The sequence below is a fragment of the Herpailurus yagouaroundi genome, unplaced genomic scaffold (genome assembly GCF_014898765.1).
Source record: "Herpailurus yagouaroundi ecotype Mexico unplaced genomic scaffold, PumYag 185, whole genome shotgun sequence".
NCBI classification, from domain to species: Eukaryota; Metazoa; Chordata; class Mammalia; order Carnivora; family Felidae; genus Herpailurus; species Herpailurus yagouaroundi.
Window position 1 is genome coordinate 14,842,206 of NW_024412416.1, and position 22,844 is coordinate 14,865,049.

The following is a 22,844-nucleotide window of genomic DNA, read 5'->3' on the forward strand; positions in this document are numbered from 1 at the left end:
GCATGAACGGGGGAGGGGCAGAGAGAGAGGGAGACACAGAATCGGAAACAGGCTCCAGGCTCCGAGCCATCAGCCCAGAGCCTGACGCGGGGCTCGAACTCACGGACCGCGAGATCGTGACCTGGCTGAAGTCGGACGCTTTAACCGACTGCGCCACCCAGGCGCCCCGAAAAGTTTCTTTTCTAGGGTCACCTGGGCGGCTTAGTCGGTTAAGCGTCCGACTCTTGTTTTCAGCTCAGGTCATGATCTCGCGGTTTCTTCAGTTCGAGCCCCGCATAGGGCTCTGCGCTCACAGTGTGGAGCCTGCTTGGGATTCTCTCTCTCCCTCTTTCTTGCCCACCCCCCCCCCCCCCCCCCGTAAGTAAATAAACTGCCCCTCCTACTCATGCTGTCTCTCTCAAAATAAATAAATAAATAAACTTAAAAAAAAAGGTTTCTCTCCAAAAAGAAAGAACATAATGGTCTCTGGGCAGGAAAGGGGATCAGAAGGAAAAGCCAAAATGCCAAAAAGTGTAGCAAATTCAAGCCTAGACACTACAGTCACCCAAATGTCTTTCTTTGACTCGAGTACTGGAAAACTCGTCAGGCAGGTGTTTGGCAATAATGGAAAATGTCCCCAGACCCTGAGATAAGAATGGCATTTCACTGATCATTCCCCTTGGGTAAAACCTATCAATCTCATCCCCTGCCATAACCCTAAAGTAATAGGAGAGGCAGGAGCGGGAGCCAGTAAGGGAGTTTCAACTTCCAGCTGAGAGAGAGGGAGAATGAAAACATATGTCCTAGACCTCAAAGTATGCTCCTTTGGGCAACAACACAGGTCAATACACTTGCAGGGGAGAAACTCAATTCTTGACTCTTCGTAGAAAATAAATTTGAGTTGCCCAGGTACATTTACCTGATTGTATTTATCATTTTCCCTCCTGTTAAAAAACTCAAAGGCGGGAGAGAGAAGCCAAACTCTTCTTGAGTACCAAAAAACCCCACAAGTTGCATAAAATACGCTTTGGCATGTTAATTATTCAGTGGGACTAGACTGGGCTGTTTCCCCCTGGAATGCCACGAAGCGAAAGACTAACAATAAGGATGTAACAATGATGAAATTTACTCTGCAACTATGCCTCTATTCAATTGCTATGACTCCCACAGGACTTTTTTGCCCCAAAATGTACCAAATATGACACATTCTAACAGGCAAAGAACGATACAGAGGGCAGTCACTACCTTAACCCTGAAGCCCTTGGCCCTGAGCACCCCAACGTGAAGATGCAGGGTCTTTGTCGATTGTCATTAATTAGAACCAAACGTGTTTCCATATTTAAAATCTTTGTGTCAATATACTCCCTGTATTCTAAACAAAAACAGCCACCCCCCCTCCCCCGCACAGCATTTCTGTTACTTGTACCTCGCTGCCCAGATAGCAACTTCAAATAAACATGATCCTTAAACTCCTTAATAAAGACAAATTGCCCTCTTTAGTCATTGTAAAAAGTGGTATATTTTGCAATCGGAGGCTGGTTTGTAGTTTGGGGATATTGTAAAAGTTAGCATTGCTTTTCAGCGGTAGCTTTTATTTTTCTTATAGGGTCCAAACCACATCTCATCCTCCCTTGCTTATCCTCCCTTGCTTACTTGCAGATAAGGCAGAATACTTGAGCCATTAGAGAGATGTGATTACATCCAGTTGATTACCAACCGTTTTCTCTGTATGAGGCCTAAGATGGGCAGGTCGCTGTTTACACACACACGCACACACACACGCACACACACACACACACACATATATGACTTCTTTTTTTAATGTTTATTTATTTTTGAGAGAGACAGAGACAGAATGTGAGTGGGTGAGTGGGTTAGGGGCAGAAAGAGAGAGGGGAAACAGAAGCAGAAGCAGAAGCAGGCTCCAGGCTCCCAGCCGTCAGCCGTCAGCACAGAGCCCGACGCGGGTCTCGAACTCACGAGCCCTGAGATCATGGCCTGAGTCGAAGTCGGACGCTCAACCGACGGAGCCACCCGGGCGCCCCAATATATACGACTGATCTCTGAAGGGAATGGTTGAAACAAAAAGCGATGCATTGTTGGAGATAGTATGTTGGGGGACCGTTTTTAGAAACAAGCGAGCAACCTCAGAAAACTGTTCTAAGTCTATACTGGTTCTTTACAGAATGAATTTCGCTTAGATTTTTCAGGGCTTTATGTTGTACCGTGTAACAAAACGAGGTGAACGTTCACGGTACCTTTCCAACAACCGGAAACGTTACTTCTGTTTCGCACAATACCAGCACATTATGCCTCACCATCCGGGGAGATTTCTAAAGAAACTTTTTTTTCTCCTCCATCTGGGTTAAACGGAAAAATCCAGTGTTTTGCTTACGGGCACTAATGGGAAGTTTGGGTACAGCATTAACCAGACACGTGCCCCACGTAACAAGACCACGTGCTGTATTTGACGTGTATTGTAAGGGTTCTTTTGCAGATATTGGTTCCAGTGTGATTATCTTGCCTCCTTTTTTTTTTTTTTTATTGTTACAAAATAAAGACTTTTTCCCTTAGGTTACCTGTCACTTTTGAAATGGGAAACATGATGAATTATGGGACATTCGCCTTGCTGTGCTTTATCAAGCTCATTAGAGATGATGCATGATCTGAACTTTACAGAAGGAAAAAAAAATACGTAGGCACCCTCTTTCTTAGCTTCTCTGTTTACCTCTGCAATTGTGCTATTTCACTGGTTGCACCAATTGACCACCTATTAAGAAAAAAAAAAAAAAAGTCTTGTCTGTAAAACTCATGCCTTCCCTCTAGAATAGCCCTGCACTTAATCTGTGAATTCTCTAGAAGTGGTATCTCTGAACTTCTAGCTCAGAATGCTTGGTTTTATTTTCTCCGTCGTCATGCTGAGCCAACAGACAACTTCATATGCGTGTATAGATTTGACAGGAAATGTTATTTCTACCTCAGTTTTCTCATGAGATGGTCTCATGATAAAAGTCTTCCGTGAGAGAACTTCAGTTTAATGGAAGCAACTTTCATCCATACGTTTCAACAGATCTTCTTCTGCCTTAAAATCTCATGGTTTTACTGAGTATTCATTTTTAAAGAAAGATTTCAGACTGAGTTTTAAACTGATTTGTGCCAAATAAGCTTTAAATAAGTCTTCATAACCCAAAAATTATTTCAGAGCTCAAAAGCCGTATCTTCTTACCTCTGTCTACAGTACTTTGAAAACTCGATTCGCGCTAAAACCTAGACAGATCCACCGTGATGAAGGTCATCAGATAAAAAAAAAAAAATGTTTCTGCAAGTTTAATCCAATGCTTATCAGCTAGAACAATTCCTCTCGAATCCTTCAGATGTTAACTACTGTTGAGATCTAAAATGCAAATACTATTTTTAAATGTGAAATACAGAGTTTGGAAAAGCATTTGGCTTCAAAATAAGAAAGGTGACTATTTGGACAGCAAATATACATATTATTGGAATTTCATTTTCATTGAAGCATCTTCTACTTCCGGTATTTGTGATTGATGAGTTTCCTTGGTAATGGAAAGAACACTCAGGCACTTAACATTACAAATTCCAAGATCGTGGAGAAGTGCACTACAAATCCTTCACATATCGCCCGGAAGACTCGTCCAGGCGGCCCATGGGTCCAGCTCTACTCGTGAGGCTGTTGTCAAAAAGAAGGTCTATGGGGCGCCTGGGTGGCTCAGTCAGTTGAGCGTCCGACTTCAGCCAGGTCACGATCTCGCGGTCCGTGAGTTCGAGCCCCGCGTCGGGCTCTGGGCTGATGGCTCAGAGCCTGGAGCCTGTTTCCGATTCTGTGTCTCCCTCTCTCTCTGCCCCTCCCCCGTTCATGCTCTGTCTCTCTCTCTATCTCAAAAATAAATAAAAACGTTAAAAAAAATTTTTCAAAAAGAAGGTCTACACTCATGCTTCTGTAGTTAATCAGTTCACACACACGAAGTTTCAGATGGGCTATCGCCAGCATCATCTTGTTCCCTCCCTTCCATCACTTCGAACGCATTCTGTGCGATGCACTCTGCTGCGTTCTGGAGGATTGACCCTGCCCTGGTGGAGATGACAGTCTGGAGGAAAGATCAATCTTAATCCAATATCATGTCATTTAGATACAGAATGAAGGTATTTCTGACTGAGGTGAGTCCTTGAAGAAGGATGCAGGGGGCTTGGCCAACACATGGCAGGGGTTCCTGACCTGGGACGGGATGTCAGAGGGCCCTTACTGAGTGCAGGATGTCAGAGAGGAGGGGAGAGACCTAGTATCTGATGTCAGAGGGGCTGGACCTAATATGGGATACAAGGAAGGGGCGAAGATCTAGCTCAGGATGTCCTTGACATCCCTCTTTAAGGAGGAATGCTGAGGTGAATTCAAGCTTCTAAAAGAAAGCCAGTAGGGCAGAAAGGAAGTTATAATCAAGGAACGTTGTCAGAGAGGAGCCCGGCAAGGGAAAGAAAGAGGGTCAAATCATGCCAGGCCTTGAAGTCATGGTAAGAATGTGCGGTTTGTTCAAAGACTTGTGGGAAGCCATCAGGAGATTCAGAAACAAACTTCAATGCAAGGAGAATGACACAACCTGGCTTGTGTGTTTTTTAAATTTTTTTTTTCAACGTTTCTTTATTTTTGGGACAGAGAGAGACAGAGCATGAACGGGGGAGGGGCAGAGAGAGAGGGAGACACAGAATCGGAAACAGGCTCCAGGCTCCGAGCCATCAGCCCAGAGCCCGACGCGGGGCTCGAACTCCCGGACCGCGAGATCGTGACCTGGCTGAAGTCGGACGCTTAACCGACTGCGCCACCCAGGCGCCCCAGTGGCTTGTGCGTTTTATAGACGATCAACAGAGACACCCTACGAGGTAGACAAAGTAAGTGTGATCAACGCCTCTGAACAAATGCAGAAACCACGATCCTACAATTGGGCTTCTTGCCAAAGGAGGAACGGACAGCCAGTGGCTGGGGTATGCCCTTGCCCGCACTCATGGTATATGTCTTTCTGTGCACAATTCTGTTATTTCTATATCCATCAGAGGTTTCTGTCCCCTACTGCACATATTCAAAATCAAGGCCATGCTTCTCATTACTTTTCAGTGATATTTCATTTTAAGGCCGAGTGGGAAAAATACAAGTTAGGTAGTTTGTGAACTAGAAGAATCTAAGAGAAAAGTGTTTTTTTGTTGTTGTTTTGGTTTTTTTTTTTTAAGTAAGCATCAGGCCCAGTGGGGAGCCTGACTCGGGGCTTGAACTTAGTATCCTGAGACCAAGATCTGAGCTGAAATCAAGAGTCTGTCGCTTAACTGGCTGAGCCACCCAGGCGCCCTGAGAAGTTGTTTTTAATAATGGATTTCTCTTTGGTGTGAATCTATTGGTTGCGTCAAGAATTGACTCGCTACATTTTTTTTTTTTTTTGTATAATTTTAAAATCATTTCAGCTTAAGGACTAGAATGGCATTTCCATGGTAACAATACTATCTACTCTTAAAAGCGTATTAAACAGAATATTACAGCTACATCGTAAGTTCCATTATTTGTACTAAATAATACTTATAAGTAGATTTCTAACGTTGAAGTAGGATAAACATAAGATCTAAGAAAAATACGGTTTATGATATTCTACTTAGTTCTGACAAGTGGGGAGACACCACGTGAAGGAAAAAAGCCAGTCATGGTTTATACTAAGGTAGAGAGGAATACCTCTCTCTCCTGCTTTTTTCTGTTCCCTGGAAAATGCCAGATAAGAGACCAGCTCTGGGCATTCTTCCCCAAGGCCTCAGTATATAAAGAGTTTGTCCAGGGCTGCCTGAGTGGCTTAGTCGGCTAAGCGTCTGACTCTTGATTTCCACTCAGGTCATGATCTCAAGGTTTGTGAGTTCAAGCCCCACATTGGGCTCTATGCTGTCAGTGCGGAGCCTGCTTGGGATTCTCTGTCTCCCTCTTTCTCTGGCCCTCCCCCGCTTGTACTTTCCCTCTCAAAATAAATAGACTTAAAAAAAAAAAAAAAACAATAAAATAAATAAAGAGTTTGTACATTGCCAGGAACCAGAGGGAAACATTTGGACTTGGAACTTCGCCTTCCAAGGATGGAAGAATAAAGAAGTCACAGCAGGAACATTTCCATTTTGCAAGGTGGAATTGTTGAAAATCGCAACAGAGGATCCTAACCTCCGTAGCGGTTGTCGAACAGCCAGCAATTTCTGCTTTGTCATATGAACTTAACCAAAAGTGCCTTCAAATTAATTGCCTAACAATTCCGCAGCAGACAGAAGCTGTAACGCTTATAGCCACATTTGCACACTGACTGTGTCTTAGTTGGGGGCTGCTATAAATAGATACTACAGACTGGGCAGCTTAAACGAAAACATTCACGTCTCCCAATTCTGGAGGGTTGGAGGTCCAAGATCAAGGTGCCGGCATCATCAGGTTCTCTGGAAGACCTTCTTCCTGGCTTGCAGAGGGCTGTCTTTTTGCAGTTTCCTTACACGGCAGGAGAGGAACAGAGACCTTCTGTCTCTTTCTCATTCTAAAAATGTGTTAATCCTACCATGGGGACACCACTGTCATGACCGAATCTAATCCCGATGACCTCCTGAAGTCCCCACTTTCCAAATGCTATCACAGAGGGGATGAGAGTTTTAAGATACGAATTTAAGGGAGACACATTCAGTCCATAATAGACTGGTTTGCTTATAAAGACCAAATTACCCCCCTCCCTGCCAAGAAGTGTGCTGAGCCCCCACCTCACAGGACAGAGTGACAGAGAAAACCCTACCATCAACTTGGGGCACTCTCGTCATCTTGTGTCTTCAGGCGGCATTCAGACAGTTGGATGAAACAGTGTAGAAGTCAAGGCAATGGACTCTAGACAAATATACAGACGTGGAAGCCAGCAAAGAGAATATAAGAGAAGACAAGAGCCGAATGTAAGGCTCTGGGGAACATTAACTCCCGTCACACTGCCTGAGCCCTTCTCTGTGTTGCATAATTTAGCATCAAACGATACATCTCGTGTGATTCTAATTCCTCTTCTAGACAACTCTCGTCTTGTCAGCTAAACTGTTAGATGCCTGAGGTCAGGAGGACGTAATGAGATGCTCTATGGCCAATCATTCACCCAAAATAGAAGCCAGGAATTTAGGAAACTATCGAAATCCTACCACCAAAAGCCACCCAACCAAGCAGCATTGGATTAAATATTCCATTACACTACCTGATTGCTCCACTTTGGTTTATTGCCTAAGCTGCCTGGACCATCATCTACTTCTTAAAGTAGGTGAGGCCAGTGATTCTTCATGGGGTACGGGTGAGGCAAAGTGGGGGGGGGGGGGGTAGCAGGTGAGAAAAGAATCTCTCTTGGAGGTTCAGGTTCCCAAGCGCGATGAGCTAAGTGGGCGAAAAGTGTCCCTTCCAAGACATTAGGAATCACTACATGTTTGAGAAACTTCTGAAAGCGTGAACCCCCTGAGAGCAGAGCATCTTTCTTCTGTCACCTCATACAGCAAGATGGCCTTCTGTGATCGGTGCTGAAACGTAATTTTAGTTGTGCTTCCGGATACGAAAAATTGTATTTACAAGGCCAACTTCAAGTTCTGGTTATATTTGTTCTCTCAATCCTATTTTTTTTTTTCTGTTGGAAACTAAAAATAAGATTAGCTTAATAGGTACCCTAGGCTGTGTGTGTTGCCTCCCCACCAAGAAAAAATTCATATTCAGTCCCAGCCCTCATAGTATGGTATTTGGAGATGGGTGGTTGTTAGGTGTAGATGATGTCATGAAGGTTTAGATGATCCCCCTGATGGGATTAATGTCATTGTAAGAAGTGACAGCAAGGAGAGCTTGTCCTCCCTCTCCTCCATGTGAGGACACAATGAGAAGGCAGCTGTGTATAAGCCGGGAAAAGAGTCCTCACTGAGGAATCAAATTGCCTGGTGCCTTGATCTTGGACTTCCCAGGCCCCAACTGTGAGAAATGAACTTTAATTGAAGCCACCCAGACTAAGATATCTTGTTACCGCAGCCCAGGCAGACAAATACAATGTGTATGTCCAAGACGAGAGCAAAACATTTCTGCAAAACAAAGGAAGTTGACTTATACATGTAAAGTATAATAAGAGAAATTGATGACAATGTCTAACATAGGACTTTTAAACTCTTGGATCATTTGGAGTGATTTTAGAAGGCTTTCTGGTGATATAATTGAAGAATATATTCCATTTAACCATAGTCAGTAGGTGTTTGGGGGGTCGCAGAGCCCCATTTTGAAGATAATATTTTATAGCTCATTTGAAAAACTTGCATCTGATATAAATATATCTATTTATCTAATTAAACCAAGTACAACGAGAGAGTTAAGTTTTGTGCCAAGAATATCATATGGTAGTATACCTTCTCGATTAAAAAAAATAATAAACGTTTCCAATTTGGAAGAAGAAATTTTAGTAAATTCTTGAAATTTCAAAGTTGATTTCATGTCCGGATTCTCAGCGGGGCACCTGGTATGTTCCCCTGAAGCCTGTCTATCTAGGTGTATCGGTACAACCATTAGATTAATACATCTGCCGTGAAACAGAAGAAGCATGCTGTTCAAAACCTGGCAAAAGGTGATGGCCAGCCATGACATGAAAAAAAAAAAAAAAAAAAAAAAAAAGTCGAGTTTCATTTTGGAAAACAAGCCCCTTCTCAGTTTTGACTGAAGCGTATTAAGCAGGATAGAGAGACTATCTCTTGTAATCGTCAGCAGATTGGCAATCTGACATACAATTCTGGAAAACCTGTATTTAATTGCTAAAATATGACTTCCTAGCAACTACAAGTCTGTTCTGCCAATGTCAAGTTATCCCAAACCACATGACTTCTGCTTTAGAATTAAAATTGAAGATTTATCCCAGGTTGAAGCTGTGCCTCGTGCATTCTGCAGGAATTCTATGCACTGCAGACAGGGAAACGGGATACCGTTAAAGCACTGCAGTGCCCCAGGGGTCAATGTCAGATACAATCTAATTTAACATCTTCATTAAGGATCTCGAAGAGGGAGTAAGCCACATATTAATGAAATGTGCAAATGATATTAAACTGGGAGCTGGTGCAACCACCAGTAAGGACAAAGAAATAATAGAAATGCACCAAAAGAGGTTAAAACTATGAGCAGAAAATTATTCCATGAAAATCACCTTCTTGGGATTGATAGTTTGGAGATGAGCACTGGGAGTCAGAAATCTCAGAGTTTGGGGCTGTATGCAATTGGGAATGAAGAAGAAGAAAAAGAGGGCAAACTTTAGCCAGTATCTAATTTAGATACCAACGTAAACACTTTACATTACATTATGTAAATTTAGACGGTCTTTAAAATCAGAAAGATCACCAACTCTAAAATTTAGCTACAAGCCAACCCAAATGGGGTGGCTTCACTAAATACGGCACACGTAGCTATTAAAATGACCAGTACATGGATTATATCGACGTGCAGAAGATATGAAAGAGCGTGAAGTGAAAAAAAAAAAAAAAAAAAGACAGGAGCGTCTGGATGGCTCAGTCGGTTGAGCGTCTGACTTTGGCTCAGGTCATGATCTCATGGTTTGTGGGTTCGAGCCCAGCATCGGGCTCTGTGCTGATAGCATAGAGCCTGGAGCCTGCTTTGAATTCTATGTCTCCCTCTCTCTCTGCTCCTCCCCCGCTCATGCTCTGTCTCTCTCTCTCTCCTTCAAAAAATAAATTAAAAAAAAGACAGAACATAATACAATGTGCATAAGGATAAAATATAACCTAACACAACATAAAATGTATGTACACTCATTCAGCCAGCTCCGGAGGTCTTCACCGAGAAACTACTTTTCTTTTCTTTTTCTTTTTTTTAACGTTTATTTACTTTTTGAGTGGCAGAGACACAGTGCGCGCAGGGGAGGGGCAGAGAGAGAGGAAGACGAAGCAGGCTCCAGGCTCCGAGCTGTCAGCACAGAGCCTGACCCGGGGCTCCAGCTCATGGACAGTGAGATCGTGACCTAAGATAAAGTCAGACGCTTAACCGCCTGAGCCACCCAGGCGCCCCAGAAACTACTTTTCTAATACACACTAATTTGGAAACACAAATAAATGTGTCTTTTGTTTAAAAAAAAAATCACAAAACAGGAGCGCCTGGGTGGCTCAGTCAGTAAGTGTCCGACTCTCCATTTGGGCTCAAGTCGTGACCTGGGTGTTGTGGGATCGAGTTCCGCTCAGGCTCCGTGCAAGGGTGTGGAGGCTGCTTAAGACCCTCTCCCTCCCTCTGCCTCCGTCCCTCCTCTGCTTGCACTCTCCCTCTTTCTCAAAACAAATTTAAAATAAATAAAAATAAATAAAAAATCACAAAACAGCTTAGAAGCTTTGACCTTTTAGCCTCTGTATCTCCATGCATCCCATATCCCACCCAAACAGCAGATGAGGCAACTCTAAAAATGACATGGCCAGAGTTGTTGCTAAAATAGAATGCCCTTGAGGCAGCATCTGACAACCTTTCAGTCTTCAGTAGGAATCCTTGACTGCCTATAATCTCCTGAATTCACTCTTTCTGCCTTTTCTACCCGTGTGTCCACTCCCATGCCAGCAACCTTGGTCACTCCGAGGTACCCAGTCATTGTGACAAGAACTTTTAAGCAAGCAAACACCCTGAAGCAATGGTGTGCATGTTAGGACTCCTTCCCTTCTTCCTCCCTTAGAATTCCTCACGCAACTTCTCTTACTTGAACTACACGCAAGGGCATACCCACCGCAAGGAGCTGGAAAGGGCGTCCTTTCAAAACCATGGCATTCCTGAAATATTTGACTTCACCACTCGATCTTTGGTGCCTACTCAAAAAAAGGTAGCTTCCACTCGCCTTCTACATTCTTCCGTGACCCCTTATCTGCTTTCAGGATCCAGGAGGGAAAATAAAGAAGGAATATTCCCCGGTGCCCTCAGATATACCAAAAGGGAACGCATTTGACCTAGCATGGAAACCAAAAGAATGGCTCTTTCTGAAGAGCAGGACATCAGTAGCAAATGATCCAAAATGCAGATGTAGGCGAATCCAAAGAGTTGAAGATGCTGAGGTTCTAAAGTAGTAGGAGAAAAAAGAAAACACTATTTTGTTTGTGCTTCACACAAAGAACCTAACCGACGTCACGTAACAGTGGGGTTTGCTGCCTCTGTATCCGAATGATTCAGATACATCGGTGGGTGGCCAGAAGCTTGTAGAAATGGGGCAATGAACACATGAGGAAGATCATAAATACCAAACAAAGATGGTGGCTAATAGAGGGGGACGTGCCGAAAACGTTCCAAGGATATTCTTGCCAATGAGGAAGAGGAATTATTTTAAATATACTAGAAGGACTTACTGGTCCTATGGGAATAAAATTCAAGGAGCAAACAAGTATGTGAAATCTTAAGAATTTTATTATAGCTTAGCCTTTTCATGGATTTAAGACACTTAGAGGTAAATTTAACAAACATTGGAAATGCACAGCTTTATTAGTGATTCTGCAATTATACTGAATTAGACTAAGCTTCTCTACCTGAAGTGTCAAGTTTCCTTTAGTTCATTACCTGAGTTCGTTTACAAAGTAGAATTTCCTTGTAATCTCCTCACTATTTCAAGCGCAAACGAATTCCACCTCACCCCACCCGAAGTTAAAAAATGTTTTCAAGAAATTATTTAGTGTTCTACTCCAGCTTGCCTTCCTGTAGGATGAGAAAACACATCAGAAGTTCAACTATAGAGGCTGCAGGGTGGCTTATTCTGTTAAGCCTCTGACTCTCGATTTCGACTCCGGTCACAATCTCCCGGTTCGTGAGTTCGACCCTCATGCCGGGCTCCATATTGATGGTGTGGAGCCTGCTTGGGGGCTTGGGATTCTCTCTCTGCCTCTCTCTCTCTCTCTCTCTCTCTCTCTCTCTCTCTCAAAATAAATACATAAGCTGAAAAAGAAGTTCAACTATAGAAATTTTCTAAACTCTACTGTGATAAAATAGGTGGGTTTTTTTTTTGTTGTTGTTTTTTGTTTTTTGTTTTTTTTGCATTAAAGAAAATAATGCATTACCTATGTCTTCTTCCGGGCATACATGAAGTAGAAATCGTTCATGCCACGAGGCCTGGGGAGACATTTAGGCTCACTGTACAACAGCCAGTCCCATTGTGGGAATGCAGAAAACAATCAGACCTAGTCCCTACCCCTAACATTTTCACCATCAGTTGACGGAGGTTAACCAATAAAGAGTTCTCTATCGTAGGCTTAATTTAAGCAATGACATTAGGACTAGTAAGTCTTCCAGGAATGCCCCAAATAATAAATAATGTGGTTTGCAAATATTAAGGTGCACCTTCGTTATACGGAAATAGGTGATTTTTTTTTAAATTTTTTTTAATGTTTATTTATTTCTGAGACAGAGACGGAGCATGAGTGGGGGAGGGGCAGAGAGGGGGAGAGAGGGAGGGGGACACAGAATCCGAAGCAGGCTCCAGGCTCTGAGCTGTCAGCACAGAGCCCGACACGGGGCTCGAACTCACAGACTGCGAGATCATGACCTGAGCTGAAGCCGGACGCTCAACCGACTGAGCCACCCAGGCGCCCCATAGGTGATTTAAAAAAAAGAAAAAATGGTAACTTTCAAAGACCATCAGAAAAGCCTGGGACAAATATTAAATTGTTCACTGATATTTAATTCCCCTCTTCTGGGCACATGAAAGAAGTTTCATTCCCTGTTGCCCTGAAATGAGGCTTGGCCATGTGATTTGCTTTAGTTAATGTCCTAAGAGTAGAAGAAAAGAGTGGGACTTCGCTGTAAAAGTTTTTAATTGGCCAGCAGGTGGATTTTTTCTGGTTCTGCCTTTGCAGTCCCTGACATGCATGTGCACAGGAAGGTAAAGTTCAGAGCGGTCACCTGGAGGAGAACTCTGAGAGTCACTTAGATCCCTGATGAACTTTGCAGGAGCCAGAATTAAATCTATGTTGTTAAAGTCACTGATACTTAGAGATGTTTGTTACTGCAGCACAACGTTGCTTATCCTAACTGATCACACTCATTAAACTTATGAACAAATATGATGGCTTCACTACAAAACAAGCGTTGCTCAAAGAAATGCATTAATTCTAAATGAGCTAATTGTCAGTTGGTCAAGGAGCATTTATGGGGCGTCCACAAGGCTTAGAATAGTTTAACCGAGGGCACCTGGGTGGCTCGACCGGTTGAGCGGCCGACTTTGGCTCAGGTCACGATCTCAAGGTTCATGCGTTCGAGCCCCACGTCGGGCTCTGTGCTGACAGCTCGGAGCCTGGAGCCTGCTTCGGATTCTGTGTCTCCCTCTCTCTCTGCCCCTCCCCCCGCTCGCACTCTGTCTCCCTCAAAAATAAACATTAAAAAATTTTTAAAGAATAGTTTAACCAGCCATTAGTCAGGATTTTAATTTTGTAGAATATTTTGAGGCTATAACTCTTCCCAGCTCACCACTATCCATGGATAGTGACAATAAAGGGACCTGATGCAGAGCAGGTGAGTTTCAAGCGGGCCTTTCTCTTCCATCCCACAGGTAGTTTGTGGGTCCGAATCCATACACACCTAAAAGAAACATTTTAAGATCCTCTAATGAAGGCAAGATAGTTTTACCGTTTTCATTGTCAGACACTTAAAAGACGTCTGACAAGGGGGAAAAATACAAGTGATCAAGAAACTGTTCTTCAAATTGACTATAGAGTTATAATGATGGGCAAAAATAAAAATAAATATGTCTAATCACAGAATGGTTTATCATGTGAAATCAAACGAACGCTCTTCTGCATTGAAGATCATTCTCTTGTATCTAATTTGGAGAGATACTTAACAAATAGTGTAACAAAGGCTCTCTTTCTATTATAATAAGTAATTGATGTCGACTTAACCATTTTGCCTGATGGATTTCAGAGCCGAAGAGTGACAGTTGCTTACTGTACCATCACTGAAAAGCTGCATTCTAGATGATTTGATTTTTTTAAGACATTTGTATGCTTCTTGAAATGGGAAAACATCCTAACCATGAAAGAGAGCTGTCATCAAAGTACCACGTGCAGAATTTCAACACAACACCGGAGCTCTAGCGTATCAGGCCATTGAGAATGACCTCGTAAGCGGTCTGGACTTTCAGTCGGGGAACTGTTTTCCTGGTCCCTGGACTCAGGTCTCTTTTGCATCCAAGCCTGTTAATACTCAGCCACCAGAGCTAATCTTCTAAATATAAAGCTGACTTCGTTCCTTCTACTTGAACAACCTCCAAAGCTTCTCAGTTGCCTTGGGCATAGAGTTCAAATTTCTTAGCCCACTCCTCAGTCCAAATTACCCTGTGCTCCCGTCATGCCAAGTGGGTCTCTCTCCCCAGACTTATCGTGTTGTTCCGTTCTTTCATCTGGGACGTGTGTCTCCAACTTCTTTTTCTGGACTGGTAAACTCCATCATATGTTATGCTTGCTCTACGTAGATTTTTTATAATTATTCCATTGTCTAAGTGGACTAATCCAATCTCTTCCATCGCAGAAAGATGTATTTCTATTTAACTTTGTGTCATCTCCCCCCACCCCCACCCCGCCGCCTTTCAAATAGCTCAAGTATCTGACATATAAGCGTGGGTGAATTTGGGGTGAATGAGTGAATGAATGAATAAATTGAACGCGTGAATGAAGGAATCAGACCTGAGTTTAGCCCATGACGTTACCAATAAGCTCCTGGGTGACCTTGGCCTTGTCTATTTATTTCTTTGTGCCCCAGAATCCTGAGGTGAGAAAGGGGATCATAATTGCTACCTGCCATAGAGGGATGCCGTGAGGATTAATGAAATAATTTTGGTAAAGCAGTTTGAGCTCCCTGGAAGAAAAGCACTATGTAAGAACAAAGTGTTATTATAATTATTATGTAGCACCTTTCATCTTAGAATCTCAAAGCACTTCACAAAACATTAACTCATTAATCTTTCCAATGTTCCTGCAAGAGAATTCCATTATCTCCCTTTTAGAAAAGGGCAACATGCAGACAGCCAAAGGTTAAATACCTAGTCCATGATGCTATCCCTGTTGAATGCCAAATCCAAGAACAAGACTTCAGGACCCCCAGCACAGAGGCAGCCCTTTGAACCTCCACACGCCGCACCTTCCCCGCCCCCCCCCCCCGCCTTTTTACCATACAGAGAAGCCATTGAGCAGCCTGGGCTGGATGGCAAAGATCCAGTTGGAATGGGAGCCCTGGGTTAATACCTTCCATAGAAGAAGGGGTGGGATGCGGCCGCGAGGATTGTGGTCATCACAATTCTTCCCTCTTCTGTAACAGTAAGAAGCGAACGTAAGCAATGCCTGCAATCAATCGCTCACCTTCCTCCAAGGGCTCGGCCTCAGATCTTTTCATCAGCCCTCTTTTAACTCGACACCTTTCTGGGATGTCTGTCTCCCAGCCAGAAAACGTCTCATCACCTTTGAATACAAAGGTAGCAGTTTAGCAACCAAAGAAATAATCCTAAAACACTGCATTCAAAAGAGCTTTCCTCCCCTAATACTGTTTTTCCTGCTGAATCCCATGAATGTTAGCTGAGACAGGTGGTGCTAATCCGCCTTCTAAAAGGAAGAGGAAGAATGTTAGCTATTCTGCATATACTTAGGGCAGGAAAAAAGCCATAGTTTGGATAAAGATGCGTTACATCAGGATCATCTAGCGACGCGGAGCCGTGTCTATTCATAGCGAACCAGAGAGGCGGCATTTGTGCCTTTCTCACAAATGTTGAGTTCCTTCTTCCTGGAGGTTGTGGTCAAGATTACCGGCCCAAGAATGTGGGCAGATCTGCGACAAACGTCCACGGCATGTGTGTCTCAACATCCCGGAAATAACAGGATTGTGCCTAGAGGTCAGGTGACTCCGGCAACCATCGCTCCAATTACAACTCTTTCGTAGCACCCATTTCTGGGCGACATATCGCAGTTGGTCTTGATTCTAAATCCCGACCGGCATAATTAGTTCACTGTGATGGGCTTTCTGCTGACAGCTCCCCTGACTGTCCCTCCACTTCCTTCATGCTTGTGACCTTTCTGTCCATGCCAGTCATTAGCGGGCCCTACCTCTGAGGTCAGCATAAAGATCTGAAACTCCCGGCCTGCTCTGCCTGGACACGGACCCATTCACCCTTCTAACCTCCTCACACCTCTTCCGAAGCCACCTGTAGTCGCAGAAAGAGAATGAGCTTGGGGACCACCAAACTGGCAGTTAATCCTAGGGACTGCCACTTCCTCGTTGTGTGACTTTGGGCAAGCTTCTCAATCCCTGTGAGCCTTCTTTGGTGCCCCGAAAAATAAGGATCATAAGTCTATATCGCAAGCCACCTGAAAGATAATGGGCATACGTAATAGTTCTCAGCAAAGATTGGTGCCTGGGCTGATAGGACCTCCAAGTGCTGATCAGAAGATTAGGTCTAAGCTCGTATAACGAGCACTGGAAGACCATAGATTAGATGTAGGCAAGGCACTGGCAATGGAAATCCAATAGGTGGAACCAAGCAACCCATTGGTGGGGGTCGAGGGGGACAGGGAGAACAGACCAAGGTCAAGGCCGAGACTGGCCGGTAGCAATTGCCAGGAAAATGTGCAAATGAAGGGCCAGAAAATCACAAGGACCAGAGTTTTGTGATCCTAGCCCCGGTGGGAAACTCAGACAAGGAGGAGTCAAGGAATTAGGGAATGGGATTAGGAATTAGGCTAGGATTTAAGCAAGAGCCTCTGAGCCAAATGCCTCTAGGCAATGAGACGTGGGAAGTATACGAAGAACCACCTCCAAGGAGCTGACTTTACAACCTCTCCTCCCTCCCCACCTCTCGGCCACACATCAGCTTCCATGGTTCTGAACCCTCTCAAATCAACGTCTTTCTTCCCCTCTACCATCTGGTCGTATAGGGGCTTGGATACTGAGCCTGAATGAGCTATTTCATCTACGACGGACTCAGAAGCCTCATTAGATACTAGAGCGGTGTTTGCTCCCGGGCATAGTAGACATCACGTGCTCGGTCACCATGGTCACTCAGGTGCCCTGGGCACCGCTTAGCAGTTTCCCAGCCACTGGCCACTCTCCATGAAGAGGAACGTCAGGCAAGAATGGGAATGAATTACTGGGATTCCAGTATGGAACACGATGCCACCGCAGGGAGAACAAGAGAATGCACGGTGGGTGGCACGGGCGTGGACAATCACGTCCATTCCTCCTGAGGAGATAGAATCCAGACTCTTGGGATGCTGAGTCCGCAGGTGGGAGGCCGGTCGTTCCTCTGTGGAGCTTGGCAGATCATTGCCCCAACCATCTACCCGCTGACACTCTGCCGGTGACTTCTGCTGACCTCGTGGCTTCACGCCCTGCCCCTGAACACACGGCTTCCCCAATGTCCATCTCTCAACTCTAGCTTTCCTCTACTAGAGCTGCAGGCCCACGTTGCAAAAGGCTGGCAGGCATTTCACCTAAGTACCCGAAGGACATCTCAAATCCATTAGTGTCCCTCTCCACTTTTATTAGGGGTATCAGCTATCTCCCACATACCAGAGTCAACGATGCTTTTACCGTCCAAGTTGGGGATTCAACAGCCTCACACCCAGACCTCAGAGCCAGTGGGAATAGGGTCTCACTGTGCGTGAGCAGGGCCAGAAGATACTTTTGTGCTTCGACCAGAGACGCTCCTGCAGTGCATCCAACCCTGGCAGAGGCCTTCACTCAAAGATCAGATGGAACAAAGCTCTAGGGGCGTCTGCGAGATCTAGAGTCCCCGCCCATGAATATAAACAGTGTGTCCCAAGGGCTCCCTCGCACACAGACTGAGGGCATTCGAAGTGACAGAATAGAGCAGAAGTGACTAAGTTAGCCTTAAGACGTTCAATTGGATTCAAAAATTTAACCATCATACCCACTCTCTGGCTCCTCAGTGGAGTGAGTTCAATGATACAGAAGGAAGAAAATTAGTAGTAGTGACTATAATTTCTACACCCACTCTCAATACATCCCCCCCCCCCAGGGTCCAGCACATGTTAAGTAATTACATATTTACTGGAAAAAAGAATGCATCTTTGATGTTTAGATCTAGCCTTTATTTCTTTGATGTATCGTGTTACCCGTGAGCTCTTGCTTTCCGGGTTGTTCTTTTTCCCCGCCACTACTTAGAATTCTGAGCAGCACTTGACTTTCCACGTGGAAAGTACATGCTACCCAGTGACCCAGGGCTGTGAACCAGTCGGCACCGTGCAAGCACTTACTTAAAGGATGGATTGGTATGGGGCACCCCATGTCTCAACAGAAGAATTAGAATCACCTCAGGTGAAGCAGGTCAAATGCATCCCAGATGAGTCCGCCAACAGAGAGTGGTAATGACACTCGCTTCCGTTTATCCGCCTTTTGCGATGGGCCAAGCCCTGTGCTAAGCCTTTCACAGACTCTAATGTTCACACTGCAAGAAAGAAGACCATATGATTATATGAGTAACGAGTAAGTGGCCGAGCTTGGATCTAAACGCGGGTCTCTCTGCCCCCCGAATGGGGTTCCTCCCATCATACAACTCACACCCCAAGGGGAGTATTTGTAATTCTCTCAGCCTTCTCGGGTGCAAACCTTGGTGGGATCCTTGCCAACGTTCCCACAGTTCTCAAAAATGTCATGTCCAACTCAGGCTCAGCAGAAGATGCGTGTTCTGTGGTAATTAACAAATCCTAAAAATAGAAATTGGAAGTCTGTATATCAGAGAGGGTAATGAAAGAAGGAGTCCTCCTGGCTCGGACAGAGGCACCTGAGAGAAACAACCAAACAAAAACAAAAACAAAAACAAATCAAGACAAAACAAAAAACCACCACCACCAAAAAAGAACACGTCGTTTTTGGCTTTCCCATTGGTTTCGTAAACAGGAAATTTACTCAACCGGAATGAGCATGTCAAAATAAAGAAGTCTCCCTAGTGCAGATTTGGAGATTCGGAATGTCGTTGAAAATTAAGATGTTTTTGAATGAAATCACTCTTCTGGTAAGTTATGTCTGAACATGACCACTGGAATTTCAGAATTGACTATAAGGAGATAAAAGATGTAAATGAGCTCTGCCTGGAGGATCCCAGGCTGCAGGGTTTTCTGGAAACAGTGATAGGAAGTTGAATAGCTATGGTTTCATCCCAAGTAAATTAACCTTGCATTAAGGGCCAAACTTCTTATTCATGCCAAAAAGTGCCCCCAGATGTTTCTATGACTCAACCATTTCCAAAGAGTGGGATTTTACTTAAGGGGGAAAAATGCCGTGTAACATTTCCCTGTTGCCACCCATGTGGCTAGGTTAATTAGCATGTTCTTCAACACTGCCCTTTTTAGATTGACAGCTTTCTTTCCAAAACTGAGGACAAGAACGATTACTGGAACATCCAGACCCTGCAGTGTTTTCTGCACTCGACAACATTTATGGGCCTTTGAAATTCTCACCTCCATTTAGGGACAGTTTTAATTGGACCCTTGATCACTCCGTCACTTTCACACCTCCTGTTCCAGAAGACTGAAGGGAGGCTCGGGATCCAGATTTCTTCAGCAGGATGACGGGCAGGTGTTTGAAAGGACAGGCCTGCTGTGCTTCCTTGACTTTCCAGGCTTAGAGTTATTGCTTTCGTTCTATAGCGACCCACTGCTGCTGGTGTCATTACATCGGATCAAAATTACGCCGGGAACCAGGAAAGCCCTACATCTAGGGCCAAATGAGGCCAGGAAAAGAGCAAGACAGAGCAAAAGGCAGGGAGGGAAAGTGAATTCTTAGCTCACACTGAGCCAGAAAGGGAAAGGTCCAGATTGCAACAGCAACCAGACGTGAGGGCTCTAGGATGTCCTATGATCCCTAGACTCTGAAGGGGGTAGAGCTTTCCATCTGCCAAATCTCTTACCTTCGCATGCATGACCATCACTTATTTGTCTGTACTCCCTACTAAAATCTTTTAAGGGCAGGAAATGGCTCCGTTTCCGTCACCAACACATCCCCGAAGCGCATAACATGATGTCTAGCAAAGGGTGGGCACGAAAAACATTTTTTGAATGTAAGATGTCACCCAGTGAGCTGTTTTTGTCTTCTGGACAATACTCACTCATTTTACAAATAAATATTAAGTTGCCATCTATGTCAGTAGGATGAGGTTAAGGATACCTGAGTTCCTTTTTTTTTTTTTTTTTTTTTAATATTTATGTTTGAGGGAGAGAGAGAGAGCGTACGTGCGAGCAGGGGAGGGGCAGAGAGGGAGACACAGAATCGGAAGCAGGATCCAAGCTCTGAGCTGTCAGCACAGAGCCCAAGGCGGGGCTCAAACTCGTGAACTTCGAGATCGTGACCTGAGCCGAAGTCGGACACTTAACGGACTGAGTCACCCAAGCGCCCCTAAGGACACCTGAGTTCTAACGCGTCAGGCTAGACGGTTGCCAAACTCCCACCGCAGAGCCAGTGGGCCCGGCTTGGAGTGAGGAGCCTCAGCTTCGAGATGCAGCAAGGCGAGGAAGGAACCATTAGATCCTAGGCAAGAGAGGTAGTCACACAAGGAGGAAGGAGGAAACAAGGGGCTGACACCCAGGTGGTTTGGGGACTTCCTCTCCCCACGCTCTGCTCTGGTTTCCTGCCTGGGTCTGAGCGTGGAAAGACCGTGGCCGACAGGTGCACCGGCTCCCGGGTGAAGGGAGCTCTACAGGTGTTCACCGTTCTTGAGCGCAGGGCCAACCGAAAGCTGTGTCCTTGGGGAGTTGAGGAGTTCTCGCAGCCCCAACAGCTGATTCCTTGTCATTACCCACCAGGTCAGCATCGAGCAGACAGCTGCTCCGTGCATGTAACCCTTTGTCAACCTCCGCACTGAAGGGGCAGGCCCCACTCACTGAAGACCACACCAGTCCCGGGGCTGCAAAGCCTTGGTTCAGGCTCATGCCATCATTTATGAGTTCAGCGACGTAGGAAGACCCCTTCCCTGAACCTCTCTCCTTCATCTGTACAACGGAGAGAGCGATTCCTGCCCTTCCTTGCCCCCTGAGCTTCTTGAGGATGAAAAGACACGCAGCGATCGTAGAGAAAAGTGAAACGTAACGTGGTGGCTGAGAAAGAGGAGGATGTGAGTAAAAGTGGTTCCCCCACCCTCACCCCCCACCCCCCGTAATGTCATCCAAATGCAGTCAGGGGTGAAAATAATGGAGACGGTGGTAAAGCGCTGAGTATATTCGTTCAAAAGGATAGAACTGATTTATTTCTGTTTTCATTCAGCAAATTATTAAGTACTTGGTACATCGCTGCTCCATTTATCTTCAACAGAACTTCCCCTGCTGTTTGATGATGCTGTATCATGATGTAACATTTTTCCCCAGTGAGAAATTCAAGGGAATGGCTGGGGTACCAATAAAATCACTCAGAGCGACATAGATGGAGAAGTGGTAACTTCTTAAGAAAACGGGTACCTTCGTGGGCAGCGGGCACGTCTTTCTGCCCTATCCGCTTAATCTTAAAACCGAAAGGTTGGGGCACCTGGGTGGCTCAGTTGGTTAAGCCACCGACTTCGACTCACGTCACGATCTCACGCTTCCCGCCGCGTGTCGGGCCCCGTGCTGACAGCTCAGAGCCTGGAGCCTGTGTCAGATTCTGTGTCTCCCTCTCTCTCTGCCCCTCCCCTGCTCACTCTCTCTTCTTTCTCTCTTACTGTGTCTCCAAAGGAAATAAACATTAAAAATACTGTAAGTGTGCTGTACAAGTATTTGCAAACTCAAGCATGTGAGAAGTGCAAAACTGAATCTTTTTAAAGCAGTGGTACTCAAAGTGTGGTCCCTGGCCTGGCACCTTCGGCGTCACTAGAGATCTGATCAGAAATGCCAATTCTCAGGGGCAGCTGGGTGGCTCAGTCAGTTAAGCATCCCACTTCGGCTCAGGTCATGATCTCGCGGTTCATGCGTTCAAGCCCCGCATTGGGTTCTGTGCTGACAGCTCTGAGCTGAAGCCTGCTTCAGATTCTGTGTCTCCCTCTTCTCTCTGTCCCTCCCCCGCTCATGGTCTGTCTCTCAAAAATAAACGTTAAAAAAAAATTAAAAAAAAAAAAAAAAAAAAAAGAAATGTAGATTCTCAGCCCAGCGCAAAGCTGCTGACTCCGAAACTCTGAGGGTGAGATCAGCAACCTATGCATTGACAAGCCTTCTGCGTACTTTTGATGCATCAGGCTGGAGAGCTTTCTAGATAACCACTGAGATGCTTTACTCAAGGAAGCTGAAACTGGGGAAACTCAGCACGAAGCCAAATACCCAGAGATGAATGAAAAACAGGGTTTAATTCCTCATCCTGTAGCAGGGAGAGTTTTTATAATTGTTTGGAAGCATTTTACACGTAAGCTCAAATAAATCATCGTAAGTATCAAAAGACTATTGTGGCTATTATATTTTTTTTGTGTTTAAAATTAGTGCTGTCCCGCCTGGGTGGCTCAGTTGGTTAAGCGTCCAACTCTTGATTTTGGCTCAGGTTATGATCTCACAGTTCTTGAGACTGAGGACGGCATTGAGCTCCTCACTGAAGGTAGGATTCCCTCCCTCCTCTGCTCTCTCTCTCTCTCTCTCTCTCCCCCTCTTGCGCGCGCGCTCCAAAAACAAACAAACAAAAAACTTAAAAAAAGCTTTAAAATTAGTGTGGTACCAAAATCTCTGAAAGTGCCCGAACGGGAGCAGGGGAAGTAACTATGTGAAAAGGAAGTTTCTTTTTTGCTTCTCACCTTAATCCTTATTTTAAAAAAATTTTGGGGGGGCGCCTGGGTGGCGCAGTCGGTTAAGCGTCCGACTTCAGCCAGGTCACGATCTCGCGGTCCGTG

General features: G+C 44.9%; 2 long non-coding RNA genes across 4 annotated transcripts in view; one reads left to right on the forward strand and one right to left on the reverse strand.

Moving 5' to 3' along the window:
• The window catches only part of LOC121042466 (uncharacterized), an 18,636-nt gene extending 11,685 nt beyond the window's left edge, over positions 1-6,951 (reverse strand). For all 3 annotated transcript variants that reach the window (XR_005796237.1, XR_005796238.1, XR_005796236.1), the window contains exon 1: positions 6,786-6,951. This is a non-coding gene — a long non-coding RNA (uncharacterized LOC121042466). The remainder of the gene's footprint in view (positions 1-6,785) is intronic.
• Positions 1-22,844, forward strand: part of LOC121042467 (uncharacterized) — a 209,713-nt gene that overhangs the window by 7,203 nt on the left and 179,666 nt on the right. The window lies entirely within an intron of this gene.